This window comes from Puma concolor, chromosome C2 (genome assembly GCF_028749965.1).
Source record: "Puma concolor isolate L17-30 chromosome C2, mPumCon1.1.hap2, whole genome shotgun sequence".
Classification (NCBI taxonomy): domain Eukaryota; kingdom Metazoa; phylum Chordata; class Mammalia; order Carnivora; family Felidae; genus Puma; species Puma concolor.
Window position 1 is genome coordinate 151,945,250 of NC_141675.1, and position 11,770 is coordinate 151,957,019.

At 44.5% G+C, this 11,770-nt stretch overlaps 1 protein-coding gene across 3 annotated transcripts in view; it reads right to left on the reverse strand.

Annotated features, from left to right (window-relative positions):
* The window catches only part of HLCS (holocarboxylase synthetase), a 231,872-nt gene extending 220,310 nt beyond the window's left edge, over positions 1-11,562 (reverse strand). For 2 of the 3 annotated variants that reach the window (XM_086675953.1, XM_086675951.1), the window contains exon 1: positions 3,836-3,938. The gene's annotated coding sequence lies outside the window, so the exon portion shown is untranslated. Of the gene's footprint in view, positions 1-3,835; positions 3,939-11,168 lie in introns of those variants that run through there. The other variant, XM_086675952.1, reaches the window with a different exon arrangement.
* Between the last annotated feature and the right edge of the window lie 208 nt (positions 11,563-11,770).

The window sequence follows — 11,770 nt, forward strand, 5'->3', positions numbered from 1 at the left end:
ACACCACTCCCAAATCTCACTTAATCCAAGGATAGATTTTTAAACTGCACTGACCATTTATTCATCTGCTTTAAAATAGCAGTATAGATAACCCACTTTTAGAGCTTCAAACTTACAGTCAGAGAACATAGGAACTTCTCATTGCATACAGCAACACTAGATTTTAAGAGAGAGAGAGAATCCAAAAAGAAATAACTGGGCTCAAAAACTAGATAAGCATCACGGTGGGCCAGAACTGGAAGACAAGTAAGCGATGAGCAAGGGTGAAGCCATATCTTCCACTTCCTTGCAGGACAGTGGCAGTTGGGAAGGGAGTTCCTGCATAGACACAAGGCCTGAAATTGTGTCACTGGAGAAAGACACGAATGAATGCCCTCTGAGGAAGGCCTTAGCCCCTCCAGGATAACACGGGGCTAACAAGTTAGGAGTAAGAAAATGAAAAGGCTTAAAGTGATAACCCTAATGTTTCACTGGACAAACGCTGCAGATAGCCAGCCTTCTTGGAGTTTGCTGAATTAAGGCTCTAAGGACCAGTCTCTCCACTCCTGGTATGGAGAGGTCATGGCTTCTGTCTGTAAGTCCTAAGCATCTCTAGTTTTTCCACGTTCCTTAAGAGCTTTGTAACCCCCCCTTCCCGGATACCGTAACTCCATCGAGCCAGAATAGGAACTCTCCAGGTTTGCCCTCAGATGCTTCAAGATTTCGTGGTCTCAGAAGACATCATGGGGAAATGTGAGCGTCAATTCTGTATACAGCTCTGGGTTATAAAGAATGGGGACCACGAACATGGTCTGAGTGAACATTAACTGGGAAGTGGATGAGTTTCCTTCTTGACCATTGGACTGAGGAGCACTGTCACCATTCACGCCCAGGAAGGCAGACAGAGGAGTAAGCAGGCACAGGGCGAGCTCAAGGATGGAGCCTGGCTTCATCATCCCCAGAGAGTAAAGGAAAAAAGGAAGGATGCAAAACTAAGACATCAGGGGGTCTTACTGTGTGTGTACCTGATTCACAACTTACAGTCTCTCGCCACTCTAAACTGTGGTCCCTGGACCAGCAGCCGTAGCATCACCTGGGAGCTCACTAGAAATACAGAACCCCAGGGTCCACCCCGGACCTACTGAATCAGCATCTGCACTTTCACCAAATCCCCAGGTGATTCACAAACACGTTAAAAATTGGAGGGGCGCCTGGGTGACGCAGTCGGTTAAGCGTCCGACTTCAGCCAGGTCACGATCTCGCGGTCCGTGAGTTCGAGCCCCGCGTCAGGCTCTGGGCTGATGGCTCGGAGCCTGGAGCCTGTTTCCGATTCTGTGTCTCCCTCTCTCTCTGCCCCTCCCCCGTTCATGCTCTGTCTCTCTCTGTCCCAAAAATAAATAAACGTTGAAAAAAAAAAATTAAAAAAAAAAAAATTGGAGCACTGTTGAAGTCCACTTCTATCACTCCCTGGGTCTGGGTCGCTCTGGACCGTTAACTAGACTCTTCCAAATGGTTGTGGGGAACAGACTAGGAATAGAACCACAGACTAGAAGTTTAAAAGCAAGACACTGTCATTTAGGAGAACATCACTGCAGGAAGGAATTGAAGTGCTCACCAGCCAGCAACTGAACACCAGCTCAGTAACTCCTCACCATGACTGGCTTTCTACGGGAAAAGCCGACCCAGTCTCTAGTCTGCACTTAGGAGGCATGCCCTGGAAATGATGGTTTAGGGACAAGGCAGAGTGTTAACCAAAAGAGTTTCACTCCCCCAGAGGACCTGTCCTCCCCCATTAAATAGATTAACTGTTCCTCCCCAGGGGAAGCCTGTCCTACTGACATTAGCTCTGTCTGCCTTGGGAAAGCATTCTGAACTCAATCAGATGGCCAGAGCTGAGAAGGATAGTTTGTGAAGGGAGCTTAGTCTAATGGGAAGCGTTTAGCAGATGCTGAATTTTAAATAGCTGTAACTGTAAACAGTTCACGTTTAGCAACTGAAGTACATAGTCTCTGCTTTACATGTAAGAGAATCTGTTCCCTCCATGTCGGTGTTGGGAGTGCTAAAACAAATGATATTCACAGAGCCCAGGGTCTCAAGAATGACCATCCGTTTGAAAAAAATGTCCCCAGAAAAATTGTTTAAATACAAATTTGGTTGAAATCATGAGGTTTTTGTTAGTAAAAGCTGTAACATTCTTTAACTATTTGAATGACTGTGGTATGTTTATTAAGCCAGAAAGTGTCAGGGTGACTATTGGCATATGCAGTTAACTGTTAAGTAAATTAAACAGTTTGAAGCCAATAATCCTTTTTATTATTGGTTTAAAACCAAAAAGAAAACTACAATTTGGACTGATAGAAACAAGCTACCAGGAAACGTTTAAATTAGAACTGGGCGGTGATCAGGGCCTCAAAGGGGAAAAAAAGTTGTCATTTTAAATCTTGCTGATTAACAAATGCCAGGCCCCAAAAAGGTACAGATCAAACCAACCAACACCCCACCCTTGGTCAAAGACCCCACCTTTGGTCAAGGATCGATTCTGGAATCCCAATTTTTAAAAACATTTATTCCAAATAGGAAACCTTTGTATTAAATGCCTTGTACAGTTCCATAAACTATTCCTTATAATTATATAAGAAAGCTGAGAACTTACTATTTTAATTGCATTTTATTTTTATAAACTTTGGTTATTTTTCTAATATTGTTGCTTTTGGAAGTTTTATATTTATTAAAAGGACTCTAAGTTCTACACAGTTCTCTGTAATTAAAAATACAGATAATAGGGGCGCCTGGCTGGCTTAGTCTAAAGAGCATGTGATTCTTGATCTTGGGGTCATGAGTTCAAGCCCCAGGTCAGCTGTAGAGATTACTTAAAAAATAATAATAATAATAATAAAGGCAAAATGTGAATTTTGACCCAAGAATTAAAGGATGCTTTCACGTAAAACCTTAAGAGCTTATATTCATTATGTCATTTCTTCATTATATGGAATGCCGAAATAATAGTTATGTCCCTGCAGTAAAAATAAACATGTTGACTGGGAGTAGGTCAAGATAATGCTAACTAGGGAAATCTTTGAATTTATTCATTCTAAATCTTGGCATAACAGTATGTAACACATTAAATTGGTAAGAGAGTGTTAACATATATTTTAAAAGATGTAAGTTTTAAGATAGGATTCAGCATAGTTAAAATTTATTTATCAGCTATGTAAAATGTATTGATTCTAATATCAGTTGTTCGATAATAGGCAGAACCAGTTTGGCTAAAGATCGCACACACATGTATCTTACAACTGCGGTTTAAGTGACAGTATAGGGACATGGTAATGAGGAAATGAAACTTCTAGAGAACGTTGTAGACTGAGCTGATTTCCAGGTAGAATGGCCAGGTGGACCCTCCTCCAGTAAGTCAATATCTGGAGGATGCTGGGGACCAGTTGCCAAATTGTACCACCTTGTACGAACTTGAAACTGTCAGCTATTAGAAGACCAGCACCCCTAAGTTGAAAGCAGAATGAAAACAGTGGCAGAAAATTCTCCATCAGATAAATATACAATGAGCCACACCAAACAAGAGTTTATGAATTACTAAACATCCTTCCTGGGATACTAAGAATCAAGGGAACTGTAGGAAAATCTTGAGATCTGTTCAGTATATGATTCAATATGAGCTTTAATGCTCACATTAGTATACTGTTTTAGAACATGCACATTGTTAAATCAAGCGAGAGACAACTTGATTAATCAACATAAAGAGGAAAGGAGATAAAATTAGAGGATCAAAAGAATTTTGACTTAGAACACCTCAAACTATCGAAAATAGAAACTCATGTCTTTAAGAGAAAAAGAATACCTCTTCCAGCTTTGCTCACGAAGATGGCCTCAAAGCAACTTTGCCCTGAAATGCACCCTAGTGCTCCGCTCCCAGTGTGCGTGCTATTTTCTCCATTAAAAGGAACCAGAGGGGGCGCCTGGGTGGCGCAGTCGGTTAAGCGTCCGACTTCAGCCAGGTCACGATCTCGCGGTCCGTGAGTTCGAGCCCCGCGTCTGGCTCTGGGCTGATAGCTCAGAGCCTGGAGCCTGTTTCCGATTCTGTGTCTCCCTCTCTCTCTGCCCCTCCCCCGTTCATGCTATGTCTCTCTCTGTCCCAAAAATAAAATAAACGTTGAAAAAAAAAAAAAAAAGGAACCAGAGATCCTCACAGAAACTCCTCGTGCAGGTGTTAAGGCAGTGCCTACTCCCAAGACACCTGTGCCAGAAAGAAGGTAAGCTTCAAAGAAAAATAGAATTGTGTCAAAAGGATACAGGAGCCCCCCCCCCCAGCCAAATCAGGACAATTTGAGTATCAAATTGAAATGCATTAAATTTATGAAGAGCCATGAGTTCATGATGATCCACAATAAAAGTATTGTGAGTCTTGTTATTTGACTACAGTTGTACTGACTCATTTATCCTATCGAAGGAAAGTTAGTAAATGCTAAGTTCTTCCTTTAGAAGGCTATTTCTGAGCCAAGAGAGAATCATCAGTACAAAGACCCCATAAGCTGTGAAGCCAGAACTGAGAGGGCCAGAATTCAGTTGGCTCTCATTTTAAGGCTCCTGAAGAGTGGGATAGTCCTGGGGCGCCTGGGTGGCTCAGTCGGTTGGGCGTCCGACTTCGGCTCAGGTCACGATCTCGCGGTCTGTGAGTTCGAGCCCCGCGTCGGGCTCTGGGCTGATGGCTCAGAGCCTGGAGCCTGTTTCCGATTCTGTGTCTCCCTCTCTCTCTGCCCCTCCCCCGTTCATGCTCTGTCTCTCTCTGTCTCAAAAATAAATAAAAAACGTTAAAAAAAAAATTAAAAAAAAAAAAAAAAGAGTGGGGTAGTCCTAAAAATATAGCAGAGTACAAGATGTCCTTAGGTCCAAAGATCTTAAAATTTCGATGAATCTTGAGAATTGATCACCCAGTGTGGGAGCTACAGGCTTCTCTGGTTCAGAAATAAGTAATGCTTTGACTTGAATCCAGAGAAGGGCTAAGTGATTGCACTCTTAGAGATTACAGAATCATTGATAGGATCGTGATAGGTAGGATTCAGTGTCTCATTAAAGACTCTGGAAAAAAGACAGCAAAACTCTCTCATGATAAATGATCTCAGTTAACCAGGGCAGTAACTGTTTTCTTAAAAAAACATCCATCTTCTAGGGCACCTGGCTGGCTCATTCAGAGGAACATGCAACTCTTGATCTCAGGGTTGTGAATTTGAGCCCCACGTTGGGTATAGAGATTACTTAAAAATAAAATCTAATAAATAAATAAATCCACCCCCAATCCAATAAAGTTTTGAGTTAAATATAGACAGGCTTAGAAGAAACAAAACCATAGATGTATATTTCTGGATTAGTAAGGAATCTATGTGTATTTAGTATGTATATGCCTGAAATGTGTTAGACAATGAGGCTTTTTTAGGCCCAGCTTTTAACTTGAAATCTTACTAAGATTTTTAAAGAATATTGAAACATCTAAGACAACATCAGGTTTGCCGTACTGATAAGCTTAATTTATATAAACTGTTTAATCAAGCAATTGAAGTACATAATAAGGGAGCGCCTGGGTGGCGCAGTCGGTTAAGCATCCGACTTCAGCCAGGTCACGATCTCGCGGTCCGTGAGTTCGAGCCCCACGTCAGGCTCTGGGCTGATGGCTCAGAGCCTGGAGCTTGTTTCCGATTCTGTGTCTCCCTCTCTCTCTGCCCCTCCCCCGTTCATGCTCTGTCTCTCTCTGTCCCCCCAAAAATAAATAAACGTTGAAGTACATAATAAGGAAATTTAATTTAGGAAGGACTTGAGGTCTGGACAGGGATGCTGAGTACCCACTGCAGGAGGACCGTCCCCACCTGTCACCATGTCTGTGTCTCTTCTGTCTCTTCTCATGAAGAAGAGCAGTTACAATCTCTAGAAAAGCATATCTATAAATATACAGATATAATTGTATGTGTGGTATGTCTATAAGCAGGAGGAAGAAATGTACTACAGTACTACATGTCAGCAGTTGGAGAAAGGAAAATGCTCCACAAAATGATACGTGTGGCACCTCCACACTATCTCTAGTCTCCAGAGAGTTCCAGATCTCCATCCCACCCCTCCTTCAGGCCAAGTTCCCTACCTCCTGTCTTCGGAACGAACAGAATAATCTCTTCTCCAGAACTAACATAATAACCTCCTAAGGATTCCTTCTGGGCCTTCCGCTTCCCACTGCTCCGTAATCCAGCCCATCTCTGCATTGTGACTTTCTAAAGTCAGCTCCGACCACATCACTCCCCTACTCAGACCCTTCAGGGTCTGCCCTTACCCACCAGGAAGTTCAGGGGGGGGCCTCATGTGGCATTCGAGAGCTTTGCACTGTACCCAGCTAGCCTGGTCTCGAAGTGCCATCCACCCGTTCCTTTATTCACTCCACATCGGTGCACCATGCACTAGGCTAATCACTACGTATAGTCTTCTATTTAACCCTGTCAGCTCCACAGGGTGGCTGTTGCCCCCATCTTGCGGAGGAGCAGTTGAGTGACTCACTCAAGGTGCCACGACTGCATGGGGGAGCTGGAGGCTGAATTTCTGTCTTTCTGACCCCAAAGTCCTTCACCAGATAAACTAGACACGTGAGAGCAAAGAATGCTGTACGCACAACAATAATACATAGAAATCAGACTGGAGAGGGAACAGGGATAGAAGGTTCAGGCTGCTGAGCTGCCAGCCCTGAGGGCAGCCTTTTGTATCCAGATCAGACAGGCTGGGATGGTCTAGAACTTGGGCACACCCAAAAAGCTGTAAGTGAGATTGCACCAAGATCCTCCAGGCAAAGAGCTGGCTCCTAAAACAAAGCCTGCTCCAAAAGCCAAAAGAGGCTTGGGATACAGTTTCTGTACAACAGCTGAATGTCACTGATTGAATAACATCTTAATCTCAAGTATAGGAACATTAAGTGGTTAAGACCGTCTAAATGCTATGTGGTATCCTGGATTGGATCCTGGAATTAAATGAACTTCAGTAGAAAAACTAGTGAAATTTGAAGTCTGGTAGTTCCATTAATGTACTAGTTTTGATAAATCCATGGTTGTGTAAGATGTTAACACTGGAAGAAGCTGAGCAAAGAACTCTGTACTATTTTCACAACTTCTGTAAGTCTAAAATTATCTCAAAAAGTTAAAAAATTGGGGGATGACCTCCTACTGAATTTCATTAGCACTTTTCCCCCTGTCCCTAACTAGCCATGTGTTCTTCACATCATTTTCTCTCTGGACCCCGAGTTCTCAACTATTTAAAAAGAATGGAGTGACACACACCAGATCATCTTCAAGCTCTAAAATTCTGGGATCTGGGGCGCCTGGGTGGCTCAGTCGGTTAAGGATCCGACTTCGGCTCAGGTCATGATCTCACGGTCCATGAGTCCGAGCCCCGCATCGGGCTCTGTGCTGACCACTCAGAGCCTGGAGCCTGTTTCAGATTTCTGTGTCTCCCTCTCTCTCTGACCCTCCCCTGTTCATGCTCTGTCTCTGTCTCAAAAATAAATAAACGTTAAAAAAAATTTTTTTTTAATAAATAAATAAAATTCTGGGATCCTACTACATTTACGTGATTGACATTACAAGGACGTGATTTGCAGTGACATCTTAGTCATATTCATAATCCTGGTATTTAGCACTGTGCTAGGATGTACTGGGTGCTCAATAAAAGTTGTTGAAACTAAACTGACTCCTATCTCAATTTGTAAGAGGAGGTGTAACTATTACCTCTTTTGCCTATTTGGCCACTAGAGAGCGAAGTGCTCACAAAATTCTCTCCCCTGAAAGCAAAGTTATCTTCATCCAAGACAGGAGTGGTCTTTTTCATCCCAAGTACATAAAAATCCATTCCTGGTTGGGGGAAGGGAGTCACCATCTGTGAACAGTTTCCTGCCCATCAGACAGGACCTCCAGTTGGGGCGATTAGTACCATAAACTTCCAGAAGATTAGACAAACACACACAAATGGTACTCAGCAGCTTCAAAAGTCTAAACCCCCTCAATAGATCAGAGACTGAACTGCAAACAGGGGAGCCCCACTCACCTCGAGTACATTGTTGCTGTCTTCCTATTTCCTGAACAAAAGGTCTCACTTTTAAAAGGCTGGTTGGTAAAAGGTCAAATGAATGACTGTGGCAGTTGACTAAAACCTTTACAACCAAAATGAAAAGAGCATCAGCACTGTATCCCCTGAGCCTGTGTGAGGTGCAGTTTGTATAGTGAAGCAGTTTGTATAGTGAAGTTTGTATAGTGGAGGCCCTCATCTGGACTCGGGCATCCTGGGTTCAAATTTGCCCCAGACCCCCAATTCCCCACCTGGGCAAGGACACGTACAGTGATCATATGACCGTGAGCCAGTGCCTCTGTACCCATAGCTCTACTGTGAGAGTAACTACCCACGTGGTGCTGGCTGAGGACTAAGAACGAGGTGGGCACGCAGGGCTGAGTAGTGCCTGATGTGATCCAGGGACAGCCCACCTGGACAAGTCAACAGGAGGGGAATAGATGGGCAAGGTGCTTTCATTTCATCCTTCTAGGGGTGGATGTTATTATGTCCATCTAACACAGGAAATTCGGGCTGTGGTCTACCCAAAGCAGGGTTCTTTCAAGAGGATCAGCTTGCCTTCTGAGGCATGGAAAAGTGTGTTTGCCCCCAAACGTTCCTGAGATGATCAGTCACTATGCCTCACGCCTCTACCATTTGAACCCCTCCTGTAGGTTAAGTCATTTAATGTCCCAACAGAATGAGATTTAAATAGAAGTCGGTGTCAAGCAGGGCGCCTGGGTGGCACAGTCGGTTAAGCGTCCGACTTCAGCCAGGTCATGATCACGCGGTCCGTGAGTTCGAGCCCCGCATCAGGCTCTGGGCTGATGGCTCAGAGCCTGGAGCCTGTTTCACATTCTGTGTCTCCCTCTCTCTCTGCCCCTCCCCCGTTCATGCTCTGTCTCTCTCTGTCCCAAAAATAAATAAACGTTGAAAAAAAAAAAAATAGAAGTCGGTGTCAAGTTCTGGACTACTGCTTGTATTAGTATCTATCACATTAATTTAGAAAATTCAGAGTAGACATCCATCTCTGCTCACGCCCACCCAGTGTCTAGGAAAGAGGACAGAACCATTGGGATACAATTTGTTGGGTAAAACCCAGGACAGAGCCTGTCTGAGCCCTGAGAAAAGGGCAAGAAAGACCAAAGGGACATCAAGGGACAACTGGGAGAGTGACAGGACTGAGGGTCAAAAGTTTCAAGAGCCCTTGGGCAGAGCACCCTGAGAATGTCACCCAGCAAAGCACAGATGAAGATAATTTACCAAAGAGCAAACTCAGCCCGAAATTACAGACGCTTCAGTAACACCAGCACAGATGAGTTCTCCCCTTGTGGCTGCAAGCACCACATCATAACTGAATTTTCTCCCTCAGCCAACCTGGACGTTTTTTTCCTAGGAACTAAGACATGTGCTGAGGGAAAGCCAATCACTGCTTAAACAGGAAAAAAAAAAAAAAAAAAAAGTCCTTTTATAAACTTTTGCTACTGGAAATTTCATGGGTCAGAAAGCAAAGTTTGGTGGAAAGAATCAGTGGGAAAATAGGAGCATTTTACATGCAGCCCCCCACTCTCCCAGGCCATCATGGCTTTGGTTTCTTATTTTCACTGAATTTGTGTTTCCATAGAGGCACAAGCATCATGACTCCAGGAAGGGACCCGGAAAAGCAGCCATGGCCCTTTCTGGTGTCCTTTGCTTTGCGGGTTGACCTGTGATTATTTATTTGTTTGCCTGATTGTTTACAAAAGTTTGTTTATTTATTTTGAGATGGAGAGAGAAAGCATGAGCAGGGGAAGGGCAGAGAGAGGAGAGAGCAAGAATCTCAAGCAGGTTCCACACTGCCAGCATGGAGCCCAACAAGGGGCTAGAACTCACAAACCAAACCATGAGATCATGACCTGAGCCGAAGTCCAACATTTAACCAACTAAGCCACCGAGGCACCCCAACCTGTGATTTTTTTAATGTATTTATGTCACACTTGTGGTGAGCATAACATAACATACAGAGTTGTCGAAATGCTATGTTGTACACCTAAATCATTGTCAACTACAGTTCAGATAAAAAATTATAATATAGCAGCGCTATCAACAATAGCCAAATTATGGAAAGAGCCCAAATGTCCATCAACTGATGGATAAAGAAGTTGTGGTGTATACACACACACACACACACACACACACACACACACACACACACACACCATGGAATACTACTCAGCGATGAAAAAGAATGAAATCTTGACATCTGTAACAATGTGGATGGAACTGGAGGGTATTATACCAAGCAAAATAAGTGAGTCAGAGAAAGATATATAATTTCACTCATAGGTGGAATTTGAGAAACTTAACACATGATCATAGAAGAGGGAAGGAAAAATAAGATAAAAACAGAGGGAGAGAAACCATAAGAGACTCGTAAATACAGAGAACAAACTGGGGGTTGAGAGAGGTGGGAGGAGGGAGTGGGGAAAATGGGGGATGGGCACTGAAGAGGGCACTTGTTAGGATGAGCACTGGGAATTGTACCTAAGTGATGAATAAAAATTTTTAAAAAGAAACTATAATATAGCTAAACAAAAAAATAAAATGAGTTTCTGCAAATCCCACTTCTTAGCCTCAAAAGCATTGCAGGCAGTTTACAATAAAATAATATAAATCTGGTGGAATAAAGGAGAAATTCAGACTGTGGAAAAGGAAGAAGTAACTCAGTAACCAGAGAGTTGTATGTACAGTGTTTAAAAATGCTCGTAAAGCCCTAAATAGAGACAAGGGCCCGTTCCTAGGGAAGCCAAGAGCAGATGACGCAGCTGAATTGGAGCTGCTGTATACAGCCCGCTTTGAACTAGATTTCAACCCCGAAAAGATGATTGCATCCAGCCCCCAGTCAGGCATCTTGAATAAGAAAAGAAAAAGCAAAACCAGAAGAGCAGGAGGCGATCAAACGCTTCCTTTCTATAAATAACTCCCCCTAGGGGAATAAACAGGCTCAGAGGCAGGAAACCCGAGCTGGAGAACCCACCGAGGAGCGCCCGCACCTAGTGCCTGGTGGAGCCGGACCGGCACTTGACCTGGCACGACGGAGCCCCGCAATCCGCGCAAGCACGTACCTGTTACCAGGGCCCGGGGCCCGCGCGGCAGGGCCGCACCTGCACCTGCCCGGTGAAATGCACCCGAATGGGGCGCGGGAGCGTCGCCGCCAAGAGCAAAGCAGGTGGCAGCAGGGGCGTCGGAAACATTGGGAAAGGCCAGGTAGGGATACCCCTCGGTGGGGCCCCACTGCCGCCGCACAACCCCAAACTCTGACCGCTCAGGCACCGCTGGCCACGCTAACGGGGACTTCTGGCTCCACCAAGAGCACCTTCTCGCGTCGCTCGTCCACTTGGCCGCCCAGAACACTGCCTGGCCTGCCCCAACTTTCTCCTGCCTGTCCTTAGGTCTTACCTTAAATGTCAAAGTGTCACCTCCTCAGGGAGGTCTCGCTGGACCGACCCCTAGGCTAGGTGAGCCTCCCCTCCCCACCTTCCACACACTCCAGCAACAACTCACCCACCTTGTAATCGCTTGAACCGTGCGTCTGCCTTCTCTTTGAGGCTGGAAACTCTCCAAAGGCAAGGGCGGGATCTGTCTTTATTCCTGGTACATAGTGAAATGAAGGTGGCTAAAGGTTTTGCTAAATAAGAGGGAAAAGTAGCCAAATTGAGCCCCTCTT